Below are 15,637 nucleotides of genomic sequence, written 5' to 3'. Positions count from 1 at the left end.
TTATCGTGTAATGGGTTTAATTATGTCATGTTTGTGAGTTCTATTGCGCAGTTTCCCTAATAATTCAAAAACCATCTTATCTTTCGTTCACTGCGAAAGAACTTGCCCCCCTTCTAACAGCCGTGTACCGCAAGTCTCTAGAGGAACGGAAGGTTCCAAATGATTGGGAAAGAGCACAGATAGTCCCAGTCTTCAAGAAGGGTCGTCGAGCAGATGCGCAAAACTATAGACCTATATCTCTGACGTCGATCTGTTGTAGAATTTTAGAACATGTTTTTTGCTCGAGTATCATGTTGTTTTTGGAAACCCAGAATCTACTATGTAGGAATCAACATGGATTCCGGAAACAGCGATCGTGTGAGACCCAACTCGCTTTATTTGTTCATGAGACCCAGAAAATATTAGATACCGACTCCCAGGTAGATGCCATTTTCCTTGACTTCCGGAAGGCGTTCGATACAGTTCCGCACTGTCACCTGATAAACAAAGTATGAGCCTATGGAATATCAGACCAGCTGTGTGGCTGGATTGAAGAGTTTTTAGCAAACAGAACACAGCATATTGTTCTCAATGGAGAGATGTCTACAGACGTTAAAGTAACCTCTGGCGTGCCACAGTGGGAGTGTTATGGGACCATTGCTTTTCACAATATATATAAATGACCTAGTAGATAGTGTCGGAAGTTCCATGCGGCTTTTCGCGAATGATTCTGTAGTATACAGAGAAGTTGCAACATCAGAAAATTGCAGTGAAATCCATGAAGATCTGCAGCGGATAGGCACTGGGTGCAGGGAGTGGCAACTGACCCTTAACACAGACAAATGTAATGAATTGCGAATACATAGGAAGAAGGATCCTTTATTGTATGATTATATGATAGCGGAACAAACACTGGTAGCAGTTACTTCTGTAAAACATCTGGGAGTATGCGTGCGGAACGATTTGAAGTGGAATGATCATATAAAATTAATTGTTGGTAAGGCGGGTACCAGGTTGAGATTCATTGGGAGAGTCCTTAGAAAATGTAGTCCATCAACAAAGGAGGTGGCTTAACAAAACACTCGTTCGACCTATACTTGAGTATTGCTCATCAGTGTGGGATCCGTACCAGGTCGTGTTGACGGAGGAGATAGAGAAGATCCAAAGAAGAGCGGTGCGTTTCGTCACAGGGTTATTTGGTAAGCGTGATAGCGTTACGGAGATGTTTAGCAAACTCAAGTGGCAGACTCTGCAAGAGAGGCGCTCTGTATCGCGGTGTAGCTTGCTGTCCAGGTTTCGAGAGGATGCGTTTCTGGATGAGGTATCGAATATATTGCTTCCCCCTACTTATACCTCCCGAGGAGATCACGAATGTAAAATTAGAGAGATTCGAGCGCGCACGGAAGCTTTCCGGCAGTCGCTCTTCCCGCGAACCATACGCGACTGGAACAGGAAAGGGTGGTAATGACAGTGGCACGTTAAGTGCCCTCTGCCACACACCGTTGCGTGGCTTGCGGAGTATAAATGTAGATGTAGATGTAAATGTAGATTGTGGCTTCTTCTGCTGCCTCACCTATGTTTGCTTGGACTCAGCAGGGAAAGTACCACATCCACCTGTCACTGCTTGCTTGGGGCCAGACCTGTCCGACTGCAACACTTAAAATTAACGACCCCTCCGCCCGCTTACGTTCCGCTAGCTCACTACTTGTAATGTCGCACGCACACTAGATGTTACTTCAGTATCTGAAGATCCATGATAACGTGCTGTGTCCTGTCTGTTAGGATATTTTCGTTCTACCCGCAAACTATGATTATGCAGGTTGTCCCAGGAAGAATGGTCAATACTTGGGGTTACGAAAGGAATGATCATTCGAAGCAAAAAGTCTAGTAACCATGGGCTCTAATATGCGCACTTTAAGAGCTATTAGCACATGTTGAATAGAAGACATGCGTTTCTAAGTAGCGCAGACGAACAAGTGCTCGTAGCGCTTTAGAGCCCATGTTTACTGAACATTTTTTCTTTTTTTGGTCCGTACTACCACCTCTCAAAATATGAAAAGCAAAGAGCTTGCAGTAGAATAGATATTTTCCACAGTATTGAAGATGAAGAAGTGCCCATAACTATTAAAGTTTGCATTGTAGAGTCCACGTTTAGTAGACATTTTTGCTTCGAATGATCGTTATTGTCAAATCCCTGAATATTGACCATTCGTCTTGAGACACCCTCTATACCCCACAGGAACGTAGTTTCATTACCCTCTGCCAGGCACTTAATTGTGAATAGCAGAGTAATCACGTAGATGTAGATGTAGATAGTGGACGCCACGTAAGAAAGGCGGGTTGCTGGTCGATCCGCAGTGGCAAGGACCATGTACCACGTGACGCTCCAGCCGTTAACACCATTCTGCCACATGTGACAAAATGGTTCAAATGGCTCTAAGTACTATGGGACTTAACACCTGAGGTCATCAGTCCCCTAGAACTTAGAACTACTTAAACCTAACTAACCTAAGGACATCACACACATCCATTCCCGAGGCAAGATTCGAACCTGCGACCGTAGCAGTCGCGCGGTTCCGGACTGAAGCGCCTAGAACCGCTAGGCCACCGAGGCCGGCTCCAGATATGACTGTAGCATGTTCTCCAGAGTGGGCGTAGAACATTTAGCATTGATTATCATGTTAGTCTGGGTATTATGAAGCTACTTAGTCACCGCAGTGTTCATTATCAATGGTATAAAGAAAACAAACGAAGTATTACTTTAAGAAGCGGCAGCGATAGTTTTACGAGCACATAAATTTATTGAGGTAGTCAGGAGACCAATATTTTCGAAACCCATATTGATTTCCACAGGAGAGGTTGTTTTGTTCCAAGCAGGTCATATTTTTTGTATGCTCTAGCATTCTGTTACAAATACAGGGTGAATCACCAAACATTACTACTGGAAACACCTCCCAAACCACAACAAACACTGAGTAACCAATTCCGCAGACCGAAATTGAGGAGAGGGGCTGGTGGAATTGGTTAATACAGACCATTCAGAAATTCACGGAAGTATGGTTTTCAACACATACTTTTGTTTTTTGTAAATGAAAATCTGTTACTATTTTTAGCACAACTGAAAACAGGAAAAATACTTAATCAATGCCATTTCTTACACTGTAAAATATTAACTACATCCAGTGCAATTTGTAACGTTAAGCTGACTCTTGAGTAGCTCCTCAGCAGTTCAATCGTGTGAATCGGAGAGAACCGAATTACTTAGGGAAACAAAAGGAACAGTGATGTAACGCAGATACAGAGGAGACATGAACAACACGTTACGTCCACATGCTAACATTTTCATTAGTCTTTTCTTTGAAGACTACTGTACGGCACTGATTTGTTAGAAGAAAATGTACATTAACATGAGAATGTAGTTAAAGTTACAAATTTTTTTTTTTTTTTTCAATTACAGTATGTAAAAGTATGTGTCCTGACATTTCAGGCCATTTGCTACACACATTTGCAATCTACCGCGTGATGAATGTCTTACACGACGTAGTACATCTGGTGTAATGCTGCCACAGGCTGCCTCAATACGATATTTCATATCCTCTGGGGTTGTAGGCAAATCACGGTACACGTTCTCATTTAACGTACCCGACGGAAAGAAGTCTAAAGGTGTAAGATCAGGAGAACGGGCTGGCCAATTTATGCGTCAGCCACGTCTTATGAAACGCCCATCTAATATTCTGTCAAGGGTCAGCCTATTGTTCATTGCAGAATGTGCAGGAACACCACCATGTTGATACCACGTACGTCTACGCGTTTCCAGCGGGACATTTTCTAGCAGTGTTGGCAGATCATTTTGTAGAAACTCGGTGTATTTTGCAGCTGTCTGGGTGTCTTCAATGAAGTGAGGACCAATGAGATGGTCGCCAATTACGCCGCACCATACATGCATTTACATTCCGCGGTCGCTATCGATCTGCCTGTCGAAGCCAGCGAGGATTGTCCAGGGACCGGTAATGCCTGTTCCGTAAATTCACTGCACCGTGGTTCGTGAAACCTGCTTCATCGGTAAACAGGTAGAACTACACTACTGGCCATTAAAATTGCTACACCACGAAGATGACGTGCTACATACGCGAAATGTAACCAACAGGAAGAAGATGCTGTGATATGCAAATGATTAGCTTTTCGGAGCATTCACACAAGGTTGGCGCCGGTGGCGACACCTACAACGTGCTGACATGAGGAAAGTTTCCAACCGATTTCTCATACACAAACAGCAGTTGACCGGCGTTGCCTGGTGAAACGTTGTTTTGATGCCTCGTGTAAGGAGGAGAAATACGTACCATCACGTTTCCGACTTTGATAAAGGTCGGATTGTAGCCTATCGCGGTTGCGGTATATCGTATCGCGACATTGCTGCTCGCGTTGGTCGAGATCCAATTACTGTTAGCAGTCGAGATGACAGGCATCTTATCCGCGTAACGGATCGTGCAGCCACGTCTCGATCCCTGAGTCAACAGATAGGGACGTTTGCAAGACAACAAACATCTGCAAGAACAGTTAGACGACGTTTGCAGCAGCATGGACTATCAGCTCGGAGACCATGGCTGCAGTTACCCTTGACGCTGCATCACAGACAGGAGCTCCTGCGATGGTGTACTCAACGACGAACCTAGGTGCACGAATGGCAAAACGTCATTTTTCGGATGAATCCAGGTTCTGTTTACAGCATCATGATGGTCGCATCCGTGTTTGGCGACATCGCGGTGAACGCACATTGGAAGCGTGTATTCGTCATCGCCATACTGGCGTATCACCTGGCGTGTTGGTATGGGGTGCCATAGGTTAACGTCTCTGTCACCTCTTGTTCGCATTGACGGCACTTTGAACAGTGGACGTTACATTTCAGATGTGTTACGACCCGTGGCTCTACCCTTCATTCGATCCCTGCGAATCCCTACATTTCAGCACGACCGCATGTTGCAGGTCCTGTATGGGCCTTTCTGGATACAGAAAATGTTCGACTGCTGCGCTGGCCAGCAATTTCCCCAGATCTCTCACCAAATGAAAACGTCTGGTCAATGGTGGGCGAGCAACTGGCTCGTCACAATACGCCAGCCACTACTTTTGATGAACTGTGGTATCGTGTTTAAGCTGCATGGGCAGCTGTACCTGTACACGCCATCCAAGCTCTGTTTGACGCAATGCCCAGGCGTATCAAGGCCGTTATTACGGTCAGAGGTGGTTGTTCTGGGTGCTGATTTCTCAGGATCTATGCACCCAAACTGCGTGAAAATGTAATCACATGTCAGTTCTAGTATAATATATTTGTCCAATGAATAACCGTTTATCATCTGCATTTCTTCTTGGCGTAGCAATTTTAATGGCCAGTAGTGTACAACGCGTTCTCTGTTAATGCCCTTTGACAGAAATTTACTCGATTATTAAAGTCAACTCCATGTAATTGCTGATGCAGCGACACATGATACGGGTGAAATTTGTGGCGAAGTATGCGCATTACACTACTTTGACTCATTGCACTTTCTCTAGCGATGTCACCTGAACTCATGTGCGGGTTAACGGCAACAGTAGCTATTTCACCAACTGCACCTGCTTCTTCTGTGACGGGTTTGCTACGGACCGGTTTGCGTGTTTGCGACCATACCTGTTCATACAATTGTTTGTAGATATTTTGAAATGTGCGGCGCGTTGGATAATCTCTGTCCGGGTACTCTTCTGCATACATCCAGCAGGTTGCAGCTGCATTTTGTCTACACTCGCCATAGATGAGTATCATCTCTGCCTTTTCATAGTTAGAATAAACCATTTTCACAGTTTTTACAACACTGCACGCGTTGTTGTACTTGCGACCTCCTCACGTTCGTACTGTGCGTACTTCTGTTCTTACTTGTGTACAGTACACTATCACGGATGTCCGGTAACACAGTGTACTACATTTATTCTGAGTACAAGGACTCATTCAGCAAGCGCTACATACAAGCACTAAGACAGAGAAACTCGTAAACATCGTAGTCTTCTTAAACATACCACTACAGATCATGTTTGTTACAACACGCGACTGAACATCTGAGGTTTCACGTTACAAATTACTCCGGATATACTTAACATTTTACAATGTAACAAACGGCATTGATTAAGTATTTGATTCTGTTTTCAGTTGTGGTAAAAATAATAACAGGCTTCCATTTAAAAAAAAAAAAAAAACATAGGTATTTGTTGAAAGCCCGCTCGGTTAACCGTGCGGCCTAACGCACTGCTTTCCGGGAGGGAAGGCGTGCCGGTCCCCGATTCAAAAATGGTTCAAATGGCTCTGAGCACTATGGGACTTAACATCTGAGGTCATCAGTCCCCTAGAACTTAGAACTACTTAAATCTAACTAACCTAAGGACAGCACACACATCCATGCCCGAGGCAGGATTCGAACCTGCGACCGCAGCGGTCTCGCGGTTCCGGACTGAAGCGCCTAGAACCGCTCGGCCAAAGCGAAATTTTCAGTTATTTATGCAGCTGAATCTAGTGGCAGAAACATTAAAAGGCGACATTCAATCTATCCTCAATAATTCTTTATGCACTACACGTTTCGCTTGCAAACTCAGTTTCTATTCCTGTGATTTAAGATTCTGATACTAATAGTGACTGTGACACAAATCATCTTGTAAGAGATTTGCATTTGTATTGCGTTGCCGTAGAATACAATCATAACCACATATTTGTGTTAACTAGTCTTGTAGTTGATGTTCACACAAAGTAGCTAGTGACCCTAGCGTCAAATATTACAAGAGTGCAGTAATACACAATATAGTAGGTCAATCCCTCGTTAGGCTTGACTTGTAACTGTGATGCAACAAGGCCACACTCACCAATCAGACTGGTTCTTCATGTCTCGTAACTGATGCTGCTTTCAGCACAACGGTTTCATGCCGGATAGGCGTGCCCGTATTGGTGCAACAGGGAAATATCACAGTGGGCGAATACAATGGGACATGAGAAAGTTGCGCTCCGTCAAGCTGTCCAATATCATAACAACTGAGGAGGTAGTCTCGTCATGAGTCAACGTATACCACCAGTCAGCGCACATCTCCTTTAATAATCTCTCTGTTTCAAGATGTGAGGAGCTCGAAGTTGTTCACCTCCGATCCACCGACCAACATCGAGCTTAAACTTCGTTCTTACTTTCCCTTCGTAAGACGTTCAGTAATTAGAAGCGTAGAAAGTAAGAACGAGGCTTAGGCCGGACGGCCTCTCGATGCATGTCTGAAGGAACATTGCATTGTTCTTCTCAACAACACAGGCACTGCGATATTCTATAAATCCATCGATACTGGGCAGCGACTTTCAATTAAAATGTCCTCCCCTGTACGAGAATTACATCATGCGTATACGAGTACAGGTTGTGAGGCAGGAACGATGATGTATGGAAGTTGGGTCTGAGAGTTAGTTAAAAGCTGGCAAGGTAGTACGGCGTGTTCGGTCAGAGGATTAGCTGCTCTGTGTGATAAAAAGAACTGAGAGAATGGATCAACGCTGATCTTGAAGTGGTGTCGTGGGACATCCGCCCCGAACAAATTAAATGAGCGATAACGAACAAAATGATATTAAAGAGCAATAACGAACAAAATGAGGTTAATAAGAAGAGAGAAGAGAGAGGAGAGGAGGGGGGAGGGGGCGGTTGAGGTGACCGCTTGCGTAAAGGGAAATCCGTGTTCGAGACCCGCTCCGAGACAAATTTTCTTTGTCGTCGTTCCCTTATACAGCTTGTGGTTGTTCGTATTCGCAATAGAGTTTTCAGATTGATGATTTCAGTGTCAACGAAGCAATAAGATACAATTACCGTGCATTACAAGTTTTGATTGATGGCAGTGTGACGTAAACCCTTAAAGAGACAACCATTCAAAAACTGTGTGTTGCTCAGTCTGTAATGGAGAGATGCATGATGGCTTAGGAAACAGATTGTGGTAGAAGACAGAATTATGACAGTAATGGAAATGAAATGCAAGTGGACTGGAAATGCAGCCATGCGAGTGGATAATAGATGGACCAAAGAAGCTCTCTGCAATATTCAGAGAGACAATGGAAGACCGAGACATGCACGTAACGGTAGGCAGGCAAATGATGATGATGATGATGGTGATGACGACGATGAAGCCAAGTCAGTCAGTTCGTTAATAACCAAACCTTGGAATCAACAAGTATTTAAATTATACTAAAGCCACATAATTATGCAAAGTTTAGAAGTTTATGGTGAAAATCATATAGGAAAGGACGCTTTGTATTGTGTTGAAGTAGATGTCCAGAAGCGAACATCTTTCCTAAATTATTTGCGTTGACACGTTCGTTAAAGTGTCTCCAAACATACAACGATATCTGTGCCGTGCAGTGTATACTAACGCATTTTAAAGAGCCAATGTCTGCAATATTCGAATGCCTGTCAGTTGTTAGCGAGCTGAAAATATGCAGCGTGCAATCTGAGACTTCCGCCACTTCAAGAGCAAATGATCACAGTTTATTACCCAATTCCGTCGACCCACGAACCTGAAACAAAACAGAGCTCCCTGCTGACGTTCCAATGAGCATACTAGTAAAAACTCTGTCATTATCCTTTCATTAGTTTTTGTGTGGTGCCTGCACAGACAGGCGCAAATGCCAAAAGTCATGCTGGTATTTCGATGTAGTCGCGTAACTAATTTATCTCAATTTTTTAAATACAGACACGCTAATTTTATTTTGGATTCGTATAGGTTTCCCAGATATGAAGTTGTAAAGTGTGGGCTAACATAATAGTGAATATGGGGTGTAATGTCACATTTGTGCTATTAATGATGACTGTGAAATTGAGGGTAAGAGAAAGAGGAAAATATGGTGGCCATCCATGGAGCGTTTCTAATGTAATACGACACAAAGTCTTACAGCTCCCCATCCGACGGACTCTCAAACACAGAATGAAGATTCACCGCAAAAAAACGTCACAGAGAAGTTTCTGATTTTAGCACACAGCCTTGCACGTAGTGTAGTGATCAGAAACTGTAAGCTACCCACACTTACTGAGCTAACCCGACGCTAAAAATTGTTAACAGCAGTCGGATGTGAACCGATGACTAAAATATCAGACACCAACACCTTTTCGTGGTTTACGGACCATCGCCGCGAAATAAGTTAAAGAGGTAAATGAGCTCAATATGTAGCAATTATAGCACCACGTATCAAATGAATGGTAATTAGACCTTATAGAGATGTGTCGACATCTGTGCTAGCTCAGATGCACAGCGATAAGGAAAGGAATTAGCCAAGGCCTTCTAGAACCATTCCTACCAACGACCGAAGTGATTTAACTAAACTATGAAAAATCTAGTTTAAGGGGGGTTGGACGTGATACGGGCGAAAAATCTAGTTTAAGGGGGGTTGGACGTGAAACGGGCCGACTTGGAGCAGGAGAGGCACCACAGAACATTTTAATTTTCACTGTCTATACTTTTACAAAAAAAATTCATAAAACTTTTTCAGCATGACAAGGAAGGATTCAGGATTCACACTCTTAGCAGTGGAAGTTCAAAAACACAACAATTTTGTATTTTCACATTTGAAATTTCATCATTTTTTCACTTATTATTGGCTGCATTTGTTACTATAGGTACACTTTTCTTCGTAAGTAGAAGAGATTCTTCGATGAATTTCACACAGCATACAAACCATACTTACAGGTGCATGAAACTCTAGAATTACTTTAATTTACGAAAAAATGAATGAGCTGTTATATTTCAAAGTTCATGTTTAGAAAAAACTCAAATTCTATAGTTAATTATCTGAATTTTTACCGCAGTTTTTAATAGATTTGGAAAATTCTAGAGTTTCATACACCTGTGAGTATGGTTTGTGTGCTGTGAAAAATTCATCGAAGAATGTCTCTTACTTATGAAGAAAAGTGTACCTATAGTAAAACATGCAGCCAATAGTAAGTGAAAAAATGATGAAATTTGACATGTAAAAAATTTATTTTGTCATGTTTTTGAACTTCCACTGTTACGAGTGTGAATCCTGAATGCTTCCTGGACATGCTGACAAAGTTGTATGAATCTATTTGAAAAAGTATAGACAGTGGAAATTAAAATGACCTGTGGTGCCTCTCCTGCCCCAAGTCGGCCCGTTTGACGTCCTACCCGTTAAGATGGTCGCACAATGACTGTAAATCGATTCTTCCTGGATGCGCATCCAGTATCTTAGCCACAAGCGCACTTCACTCGTTGCTCTGTTTCGAAATCTCCTCTAAAACATTTAGTGTTTATGGAAATTAACAGTCTTTTATTACACACTAGCAATTCAATATCGACGAAGTGCTCATCTTATGGCCTATACCGTAGTTAAGCATATGGTAGTAAGATTACAGGATGTTGCGTCCCCCACAGCTATAGTGAAAGTATCATAACCAGTATTACGCCTCGGATGGCCTTAACCTTCTCCATGTGTGCTCCGGTTTCGTACCATCTGGAGAAAATGAAACCGAAGAAATGTACAGCGTACGTGTCTTGCACCAAACATCACGCTGGCTACCGGCGACCTGGCGATTAATAGATTAAGGCATTCTCACTTCCACGATCCTTTCTTGACTTCCTAAAGATTCTTCAGTGGTCTTTATGTAAGCTTCGAGCAACGTCAGCTTCATTCCGTATGCAAAATGTATGGCATTGACAACATTGTCCAGGCCAGGCCATCAGTCGCATGTTAATGAAATGAGCGCTCGTATCTTACACGCGTCGCCGGTAAAGGCCAGGGCTGCAGGTAGCCTAGCGCAAGACATTCCGCGTTTTATTGCACTGGTCGCACTTCTGTGGGTGTTGCCGACCAGCAGGATTTGCGGCTCTTGTCCGAGGACAACAAGCATTTACAACACCTAGTAATCACATGAAATATTAGCAGTATTCGTTTTTCACGCTGGAGAACACTGCTCGACATACTCTGCCACTTCAGTGGATCTTTGTGATCTTTAGAATATACCAATGCAGATCACTTCATACACTGACCGAAAAAAATCACTACACCAAAAAATAATTACTGTAGAGTAATGAAATTTCGGGAATATATTTGTCTACGTAACATATATATGTGATTGTTATTGCAAGGTCACAGATTAATGTAAGCACGAGGTAAGCCATTGCAAATGTGAAATGCTGGTACATTAATAACCGGTGTAACCACCAGAATGCTGAGTGCAAACATGCAAATGTGCGTGTACTGTATTTGTACAGGTACCGGATGTCAGTTTGTGGAATGGAGTTCCATTCCTAATTCACTTGTTCGGTCAATACTGGGACGGTTAATGCTGTTTGTGGATGACACTTGGGTTGTCATCTGGTGATATCCCATATGTGCTCGATTGGAGACAGAAATTGAGATCGAGTGGACCAAGGCAATATGTCGACACTCTGTAGAGCATATTGGGTCACAACAGCGGTATGTGGGCGAGCGTTATCCTGTTGGAAAACACCCAATGGATTGATTAAAACTGTGTGCCGGACCGAGACCCGAACTCGGGACCTTTGCCTTTCGCGGGCAAGTGCTCTACCAACTGAGCTACCCAAGCACGACTCACGCCCCGTCCTCACAGCTTTACTTCTGCCAGTACCTCGTCTCCTACCTTCCAAACTTTACAGAAGCTCTTCTGCGAACCTCGCAGAACTTACACTCCTGAAAGAAAGGATATTGTGGAGACATGGTTTAGCCACAGCCTAGGGGATGTTTCCAGAAGGAGATTTTCACTCTGCAGCGGAGTGTGCGCTGATATGAAACATCCTGGCAGATTAAAACTGTGTGCCGGACCGAGACTCGAACTCGGGACCTTTGCCTTTCGCGGGTATGTGCTCTACCAACTGTGCTACCCAAGCACGACTCACGGCCCGTCCTCACAGCTTTACTTCTGCCAGAACCTCGTCTCCTACCTTCCAAACTTTACAGAAGCTCTTCAGCGAACCTTGCAGAACTAGCACTCCTTAAAGAATGGATATTGCGGAGACATGGCTTAGCCACAGCCTAGGGGATGTCTCCAGAATGAGATTTTCACTCTGCAGCGGAGTGTGCGCTGATATGAAACTTCCTGGCAGATTAAAACTGCGTGCCGGACCGAGACTCGAACTCGGGACCTTTGCCTTTCGCGGGCAAGTGCTCTACCAACTGAGCTACCCAAGCACGATTCACGCCCCGTCCTCACAGCTGTACTTCTGCCAGTACCTCGCCTCCTACCTTCCAAACTTTACAGAAGCTCTCCTGCAGTTTTAATCTGCCAGGAAGTTTCATATCAGCACACACTCCGCTGCAGAGTGAAAATCTCATTCTGGAAACATCCCCCAGGCTGTGGCTAAGCCATGTCTCCGCAATATCCTTTCTTTCAGGAGTGCTAGTTCTGCAAGGTTCGCAGTAGAGCTTCTGTTAAGTTTGGAAGGTAGGAGGCGAGGTACTGGTAAAAGTAAAACTGTGAGGACGGGGTGTGTGTCGTGCTTGGGTAGCTCAGTTGGTAGAGCACTTGCCAGCGAAAGGCAAAGGTCCCGAGGTCGAGTCTCGGTCCGGCACACAGTTTTAATCTGCCAAGAAGTTTCATATCAGCGCACACTCCGCTGCAGAGTGAAAATCTCATTCTGGACCCAATGGATTGCTGTTCATGAATGACAGTACGACAGGCCGAATCACCAGACTGATGAATCAATTTGTAGTCAGGGTGCGTAGGATAACCACGAAAGTACTCCTGCTGTATTGCGAAATCGCACTCCAGACCATACCTCCATGTGTAGGTCCAGTGTGTCTAGCACGCAGACAGGTTGGTTCCAGGTTCTCAACAGGCCTCTTCCTAACCAACACACAGCCGCCACTGGCAACGAGACAGAACCAGCTTTCATTAGAAAACACAACAGAGCTTCTCCCTGCCCTCTCACGAGCTCTCGCCTGACACCACTGAAGTCGCAAATCGCGGTGGTTTGGGATCAGCGGAATGCACGTTATTGGGCCCCTGGTTCGTGGCTGTCGTTGCAGCAACCGAATTTGTAACAGCTCTTTGTGTCATTGTGATGCCAACTGCTGCTTAAAATGCTGCTGCTGAAGATACAGTGCGATGCGCCAGAGCCATACGCTGAACACTACGTTCTTCCCTCTCGGCAGTGCCACATGGCCGTCCGAAGCCCGGTCTTCTTGGGACCGTACATTCTCGTGACCACTGCTATCAGAAATTGCAGCAATTACAGAGGCTACATTGTTGCCAAGTCTTTCTGCAATATGGCAGAAGGAACATCCATCTTCGCGTAGCCCTATTACACGACCTCGCTCAAACTCAGTGAGGTGTTAATAACAGAGTCGTTGTTACCTTAAAGGCATTCTTCACTAATATCTACTGACCACGCCCAATGTCGAAGGTAACTAACATTCACAGCGTGTATTTAATGCAAACCTGATTTGCACCCTCATAATGGCGCTACTAGTGCCACTCCTATGCGACTGGTGCGAAATTAGAATATACAAGGTGAAAAGTATTTAAACCGACAAACTCTGGGAGGTTGTAGGGTACATCAAAACAAATATTTTTCCCTAATGTCATTTTTTCCTACGAGGATTATTTAAACCGTTGGAGGCCGTATTACGCTCTTCAGTTGATAGAGGCCGTATTACGATCTTCAGTTGTAGGCAACTGCTGTCCGCCAGTGTAGTAATGCATTGTCTCTGTTTACTAATGGAGCGATACACCTGGAGTTAGTACACTGATATGATTGGTGCGTACTACATAGCGCACCACAACGAACGAGCTGCACAGCTGGTTTATCAACAACAATATCCTAATCGCCGTATCCCGCAGCATACGACCTTTGATGCTGTGTACCAACGTCTGCGTGAGACCAGGTCATTTAGCAGATTACCTGAACAGGGATGCCATCGCACGGTAAGAACGCTGAAATTTGAGGAAGCTGTCTTGCAGCATGTGGAGCGGGATCCTTCAATCAGCACTCGTGCAATTGCACGTCAGATGGGGACGAATCAGACGAATGTATGAACAGTCCTTCGAGAGCAATTGTTACCTCCATTTCACTTGCAGTGTGTCCACAACCTGGAACCAGTTGATTATCCACTCAGGAGCACAGTTTTCGCAGTGGTACCTGAAACAGTGTGAAATGCATCCTACATTTCAAAAAATGGTTCAAATGGCTCTGAGCACTATGGGACTCAACTGCTGTGGTCATAAGTCCCCTAGAACTTAGAACTGCTTAAACCTAACTAACATAAGGACATCACACACATCCATGCCCGAGGCAGGATTCGAACCTGCGACCGTAGCGGTCGTGCGGTTCCAGACTGTAGCGCCTTTAACCGCTCGGCCACTCCGGCCGGCTCCTACATTTCAATCCTCTGTGTTGTTTACCGATGAAGCAACGTTCGGGCGTGATGGAGTCTTCAACATGCACAATTCGCATGTTTGGAGTGAGGATAACCCACATGCCACAGTTACTAGCGCTCATCAAGTGCGGTTCTTCGTTAATGTGTGGGTCGGTGTTGTTGGAGACTGTTTAACTGGGCCGTATCTGCTACCTAGTTGTTGTCCCTTGGTCATAAAAAAATGGAAAAGTGTTTGTTGGTTTAATTAATTTGCCGCCAGAGAAATCTTCCTCTACCGGTTTAAATACTCCTCATAGGAAAAAATGACATTAGGCAAAAATATTTGTTTTGATGTTGCCTACAAACTCCCAGAGTTTGTCGGTTTAAATACTTTTCACCCTGTACATCATCTTTCATATGTAGAAACAAGCCTGCAAGATGCGTTTATGTCGCACAACTCCTTACTGGAGCTGCGATTTTTTTCCCCGCCAGTGTATACCAGTCTCTGTCCCCACTCGCGCGCTCTCTTTGTTTTTGTTGAGAAGACACGGCAGAATGATTCACTAGTGTAGTTGAAACTACATACAGTTGAGTTTTGACAGAGTAACGTCTTCGCCTGCCTATCATTGGCGGTCGTCGTCGCGACACTGGCGAGCTGCCAGCCAGCGTCCCATCATCCAATCATCTACTCATCTGTCTGACCACGAATGACCACTGACGATTCATTTTTCGTCTTTTGCCTATTACCTTTTCTCCACCATCCCTACAACCACTGTATTATACACCTGTCCTTCTCAAACTCACACAATCATAACCTGCAGTACCTCTAGCTTCCCTCTAGAACACCATGTCTTCACAGTTTTTCTTTCTCCTGGTACATCACCTTCTGCATTCTGCATCAGCAAGTGAGTCACCATTGACAACAGGTACAACAGCAACAAGGCCAGCTCATATACTTGGAACAGAACCATACATAAAACCAACGCCAAGTACTTTTACATCATCAACAGCAGCAGCATCAATAGCATAAGAAGCAGCAGCATCAACGTTATCATCATCGACTGTACAACCCAACAAATGGTAAGATCTTCATCAAAAACCGGTATCATTCCCAAAACAAAACAAAAAACAACAAACAAAAAACGCCAGTTACCTCTCACGTCATCCATCCCAACACGCCTCCAAAGGACACAGAAAAGAGCCAGTACACATAATGGTCCTACCCCTGACCCTAACAATATTGCATGTAAAAATGGACATGGAAGCGATTCAAGCCCATTCAACACCTGCTGACAT

At 44.3% G+C, this 15,637-nt stretch overlaps 1 non-coding gene across 1 annotated transcript; it reads right to left on the bottom strand.

Annotated features, from left to right (window-relative positions):
- Window positions 1-12,098: 12,098 nt before the first annotated feature.
- On the bottom strand, window positions 12,099-12,175 carry Trnas-cga. The gene has a single exon. It is a non-coding gene; the product is annotated as a tRNA-Ser (tRNA).
- Between the last annotated feature and the right edge of the window lie 3,462 nt (window positions 12,176-15,637).

The sequence above is a fragment of the Schistocerca piceifrons genome, chromosome X (genome assembly GCF_021461385.2).
Source record: "Schistocerca piceifrons isolate TAMUIC-IGC-003096 chromosome X, iqSchPice1.1, whole genome shotgun sequence".
NCBI classification, from domain to species: Eukaryota; Metazoa; Arthropoda; class Insecta; order Orthoptera; family Acrididae; genus Schistocerca; species Schistocerca piceifrons.
This window is presented reverse-complemented; position numbering and strand designations above follow the sequence as displayed.